Raw genomic sequence first — 6954 nt, forward strand, 5'->3', positions numbered from 1 at the left:
ATTTTCAGGCACAATGCCCAAAAAAGTCCAAGGCTGCTAAATTGCAGGGCCCTTGGCCTATTGATATAAATATTTCACTACTAGATTAGATAGTTTAGTGACATTCTCATTCAAATGTGCAAAATCCATTTCCAAAATAGATATGCAAACTTGATTTGGTAGTAGCCATACCTAAGGATCTATACGTTGATGATCTTTCCCACCTCCAAAAGAAGGTGAGCATGAACAAGGTCACACACCTTGCCTCTTCTAGGTTGGGTGTTGATAATTTTGCAAATGATAGAGGTGGCCCAAAGGCACTTCACATCTACTGCAAGGCTTGCTTACCCTCTCAACAAAAGAGTAAGTCAGATGGTAAGCTCTACGAGGTGGAGGGAGGGGGCTGGCTTTGAGTCCCTCTGAGATGGAGTGGGGGCCTTCATTTGTGTTTGCTACTACAAAAAGGCAAAGAAGAGGGAAATTCACTTGATTCAAGCACTCCTTAGCAAGCATGAGAAAAAGGGGAGACAAAAAAAAGGAGGGGGGGCACAAGTTGCTCAAGGGAGAGAGGGCACTAGGAGCACGAAGGGGTGCAGAAGTAGAGAGCTTTGCATCAACTTCAATTATGTAAATTTGGACTATCAAAAGGCTATTTTCACTTGAATGTTTTATGTCATGCTATAGCCTATGATGCATAAGGGGGACTCACTTTTGGAGCCATAAGGAAGTTCAACAAAAGAATATCCATTCAAAGACTTTGGCAAGGTAGAAAAACACGTATTTTTGTTGTTTTTTTTGTCAACACTTCCACTCCAAATCTAGAAAATTTATCAATATACAAAATGTACCTTATGAGCTCAAAAATATGCCCAATTATTTTTGTAATTCTCCAAGCTCATGGCTTGGAGATATGATTTTTGTAGTGGACCTGAGTCTGCCCAATTTTGCAGACAAAATTCATTTTATCTCCTCTTGTTTCTTTCTCCACACATACATATACACACTCTCATTCCTCTATATCACTCACTCAAACATGCACTTTCCATGTCCTCTCTTGCCCTCTGTACAATATTACACCAACTCTCCCCCTCCCCCTTCCCCCCCCCACCCCAATAGCTTTCATGCTCTCATGCTCCACACATATGCACACTCCCACATGTCTCTATAGCTACTTTTATGTTACCATTCCCTCTTCAACCTTCACCAAAATATGTTCACCCTTCACTCAAATAAGTAGATCCAAAAACCAAAAAAACATGGTACGAAACATGATCGTCTTGCTACTACAATTTGGTATTAGAGTAGGAAAAAAAAAAAACAACACAAAAAACCACCTTAGCTTACTTAGTAGTGACTAAGGCTGCATGCATGCCCTAGGTCCTCCTAAAGCTTGGTACAATTCAACGTAGACCAAATTCAACATTGACAAAGAAGCTTGGTGTATTAGCTCATGAGCTGAAGATTCTAACCCAAGAATATGAAAGAAAACATAATAAAGATGCTTGCAAGGCACATAGGAGAGTCACTTTCTTTTCCTACGCTGGAAATCCTTGCATGTGCACCTTGGAAAATGTGAAATAAATCACCCGTTTCTCCATTGATCCTTTTGTGCTAACATAGAAAACATGAGACTAATTGCATACCACTTTTACTTCCTTCACTAGCATGGCTTGCATTGTTCTTCCAATTTCAATCCTATCTTGAAATTCGTTTGTCAATTTAGACTTCCATTTCACAAATTTTCCATCTCAAAACTTAGGACAAAAATTGAATGGCATGCAATCACTTAAATAGACACCTTGGGGCACTTATGGAGTTACATTTCCTCTTTGAAGGACAAAGACATTTTTCTGGAGCAACTCTGCCTCGTGAGGAAACAAGTTCTTGCCTATTGCAATTGACCACACTCTAGGAGCCAGTCCAGGAGGGTTTAAAAAAATGTCATTAATGTTCCAAGTGAGTGTGTTTCTAGTATTGCAGAACCAAAAAAAAGTCCTTATGATGCCACCTGGATGTGAACTTGAGTGTAGATATTTTTTTGGTCCCCAAAAGAATGGAGCAGCAACACCTTGTGGGACACTGGCTGTAGAGTCATTAATGAACCAATTGCATCTTATATTTTGGTAAGGCAACCTTCTAAGGCAAGTCATTTCTTTGTGGGCTCAACCCTTCTTATTGCCTATACGTTATGTGGAACACTTTGCTCAACCCATAGCTCTTTATTTGCACTAGCAACATGATCCTTGGCACCTTGTCTAACTTGTGTTGTGATTCTCAAGACTCAAAATTCACATCTCATGCATTGAGGAGTGTGCAAGGTCAAGTAATTTTTTACCAGAACCATTATCCATTGACTGGCTCATAAAATGCTTAGCAAGATCCTTTACACCTAGCCCCATGTAGGATCTCATTCCTGCTAAATATGCATTGTATCTTAAACTTTGAAGGACAATCAAAGCCATGTCGGCATAGGCAGCCTCATACAAAACTATGTTGGACTTGTATTTCATAGAGGCAAACATACTTGCACGTTTTGTCTCAAACAAATTTGTGATTAGAACAAATGCATCGGATGCATCTTGTGCTACAAATCTACCTCACTTTCTATGGCATGTCATGCTCTCCAAAATTTCCACAACTCACCTTTGCAAACATTAGTTGCACATTTAGTGGGGGCACACATCTACTTGCTGCGACACAAAATATATTAGTCCTCTTGAAAGAGGGACTATTAAATTTTATTGTGTGCCTAACCATACTCTATTCCCGGTGAAATATTCATGACCTCTCCTTCTTGGGAATACACTTTTTGGACCCTCCAAAATATACAATTTGAATTGCAATCCAATTGTCATTTGCTTTGTTTTCCATAAATCCTCTAAACTCTTGTTTTTCAAATCCTTGATCCATGACTACTTTATTTAGCATTTTCCAAAATTCAATTTGAGCATATTTGTTCTCAACAGTGAATTCACATGTGGCCAAAGTTAGAAGCTCACGCACATATGGGTCATATACATGTTTTGAAATGGTTGGCCAACCATCAACACAATGCACATGGTCAAAGTGAACCCACATGTCCTGCAAGTTTTCTCTAGGTCACATACAATTTACCACATCCACACCACTACCACGACCCTTAGTTGACATTTTAAAGACATGTGGCTGTTGAGCATCCTCCAATCATCAATAGAATACACTATGAAAAAATGGGTATCTACATTTTCTTTTTAATTCAAGAACAACCTTAAACCCTTTGGATGTTATTTTAACTTCACTTTGCACAATCCAAGCTTCTTTGTACTCGATGCTTGCTTGAAAGAGGAGTGACTTTATCAAGGAAGTCTGCAAATTTATCATTCCCAATATGGTTGTTCTTGTCTTGTTCTAAACCAATGAGCTTGTCCATAAATTTTTCATCTATAAACCTCACTCTTGCTACTTTTTTGTGGTGCAAGGGTTCAAAGAAGCTCGTGCAATCATTGCTTCACCTATTGACTGCTCCATAAGTCTACTATGCCCCTTGCCAATGCAGTGTTTGTGAAAGCCAAAATGGATTGCACACCTTGTGACATTGTTCCTATCAATTAGAATGCAATAATATATCACCACTTGGCATGTACTGATAGACTCACGCATATGCCCACAATGAATGCACAAGAGTTTCCCATACTCACCACACTAAATAATCCATTTGTTAGTGATCAAGATAGCCTTCCCCTCCATTTTATTTCATCATGGATTTTAGATTTCAGGTAGATTGGGCATTTAGTATTTGCACATTGAAGGTGACTAGAGCATCTACTAAATCGTACAATACCTTTGAAACTATCATTGCTATAGGTACCATACTATTTCCACTTGTGTCAGTCATACCTTTGTTCCATTCCATACATTCCCAATTTATTTCTTGAAGATGGTAGCTCAAAAGCAATATGGCCATCATAGTTTTTTGGGAGCTCAATGACCTACACAATATCCTTCATCTGACTCAAAGCAACCAACAAGTTACTTTGAAGAGGCACGACCCTTATTTTATCAGTAACACTTGAGTTTGAAGAGCTTGATGTAGCCTCACAATCATTTGTAATAGTAATCAGAGAACCTTTTGAACCATTAATTTCCATTGACATGTCTAAAGAGCTCAAATTGGATCTTATAGAACTGATACGCTTCATGATCAAGTAGATACACAATCCTGAAAGTGCACGTTGTCGTGCTGTGACATTTACATAGTTGGAACGAATGCTACAAGATCCATCTTGTAACTTTTAGATACATAAGTATATTTCTATAATGCACATATGCATATCTAAGTATAATAATAAAGATTCTATTTCATCCTATTATTTATGTCAAGGGTAACATATTCTTACTTTACCGTCAAAAAGTACTATGGGAAAAAACGTCAATAGCTCCGCCTCTTTAACTAGGGACAAAAAGCATTGGTTCTTTCTTTTTACTATCTCATTATTATCTCACACCCTAGGTAGATCTTATCTGTAGGGTAACTTTCAATATTATATAATATATATATATATATATTCTCTATGTATTTTTTATATTTCTTTTTAATAGCTACTAGGAAAGGAATCAAATCCTAGTGGAACACTAGCTTGCATGATTCTCAAAGATACACTCATTTTAATGCATTATAGCAAGCATGATTACAAAACTTTATCAAGGAGAAATGTCATGTTTCCATATCACATGAGGTGTCCATTGGAATCAAATCAAAGTCTAGGTTAAGGGGACCACAAGAAGACTTTTGCTGCCCCCTATTTTGATGATTTTATAACACAAGTTTCCAGTTCAAATTGGAAAAAGTACATAAATTGGATTCGTAGCTTATGAGCTGAATTTTTTGCTTCTATTTTTACTTTTTTATTTGGAGCCACGGTTGAGGAGATATGATCAAAATACTGGACCCCAATCTGCCCACATCATGCAGGGGCAACTCATTTCAAAATTTTTCAGTTCATGTTCACACTGGCTCTTCGCTTTCTTGTGTAACTGTTGGGGGTTCCCTTCACCTATAAAAGGGGACCTCTTCTTCCTTGTAAACCATTCATGAGATGAATTCATGAGGGAGTGAGAGTAGTAATGTCTATTTGTACTTAGCCATAAACATAAGCCTGAGCCTAAGCCTACACTTGCTCATAGAGGAAGACTAACCAATCTTGTAAGCTGTCCTTGGAAGATCAACTCTAATCAAAGCAGGTCTTGAACTTGGTGCATCAATCAAAGATTGAAGTCTTCCCTCTTCTTCTCTCTCCATAAAAAATGGTGAATAACTCTTGAAGGGTTTGTCAAGTAAAATGTGTTCTACTTTGATATTTTGTTGATTTATTGTTGTTTTCTTTTTAACCTTTAATCCAACATATATCTCTAATTTCATCTCCCTCTCTAACCACTCTATCTCTCTCACTCTTACAAATTCATTCTCTCTACAAATCATAGTTTCTCTTTGCTACATGTACATCTCTCCCCGAAGTATCCTTATTGTCTACGGGCAAGAATAGGGCTTGGGATAGAAACTTCTCTTCTCTTCACCTGTCTCATATCTACATTTTGCACATACTAGAGTTATCCTAAATGAATAATCCACATGATGAGAATTTCTATCGCTTCCACTCTGTGCGATCTATTGCAATTAACGTATGTATTAGCCGTCAAATACACTTTCAACAACGTATAGTGTTTCTCTTTGGCCCAGAAAGGCTAAATGAAATACTTCTTTCACCAAATCCCATCATACTACCCCTTATAGACTATTAAATTTTCTTTTGACATAAGTGTAATTATCTTGCTATGAACCAAGAGGATTTGTATACACAATTAATCCCAATCACTAGACAAAACATATATATTATGGTAAGCACAAAACTACAATTTCAAAGAACAATTTGTAGCCAGTTTGGTCGGAAAATATTGAACGCCATTAACTCATCTATTAACCCTTTCTTATTACCCATGATACAATTTGACCATAGCCTTGATGTTTTCATCTTTGTGCTGTTTTGATATTCTCTTTTGTGTTCTTTCTTTGTGTGTGTGAGTGCAAGAGAGAAAGAGTGGGGCTTCTTTGATTGCACTTTCTTCCAGACCCTATACTTCATGGCATCTATGGTTTAAATCCTTCATTTTTTTTTTTGGAGTTCTCTCGCAAAATCTCATAGCAAAAAGCCCGGTGCTTTCCTGGCAAGATCGCAAATTTCTCAACAAGGTAGTGTGGAAGCGAGTGTACATGGTGTAGTGCGTGCATGCGGAAAGGAGAGAAGCAAGTACGTTGTGATGTCCAAGTGGAGAAACCTCTAGAATGATGAGGATCTCCTTATTCTTTGGTATATGTACACGAGATGCCCAAAAATTGACAAAATCTATGAAAACTTGATTGTCCTAGTCTCCTCCCTGTTGCCCATAGGTTGAATTGTGTGTCCTAGCATCAACTCATTAGACTCTAGCATGAGCATATAAAAGGAACTCCATGTCTGTCATATCTGCATGTGTCTCTAGGGAGTAGACCCACTCTACCTCTACGTGCATAGACTCTAACAACACCTAATGTGTGCCATTAGAGTCTACTGACACGTCTTGCACAGCTAAATACTTTGTCTCATGAGAATGGTGGGGCTCACCTGCAAAGGAGACATGTCTTGTCTCTTGCTCAATGCATGCCAGTAACAAAGTTGAGACTATGCAATCTCAAACCTCAGATACATGCATAGAATATACCAAGCCTCTGCGGGCTCTCCTAGCAATCATCTAGTGATCTACAATGCATTTGGAAATATTTCTCTCTAAGCATTGTTTGACACCCACAATCTGGCTGTCTCATTGAGATCAAGCTCTATCTCAATTGAGGAACATCATGTTGTAGCGTATAGGATGCACCAATGGACATTGACAAAAAAACATCTCCTACACTTGCAATGTCAACGTCAAACCCTCGGTCAAGAGTAGACAACCAATGCT

Source organism: Adiantum capillus-veneris, chromosome 22, assembly GCF_014529385.1.
Source record: "Adiantum capillus-veneris isolate H3 chromosome 22, ASM1452938v2, whole genome shotgun sequence".
Lineage (NCBI taxonomy): Eukaryota > Viridiplantae > Streptophyta > Polypodiopsida > Polypodiales > Pteridaceae > Adiantum > Adiantum capillus-veneris.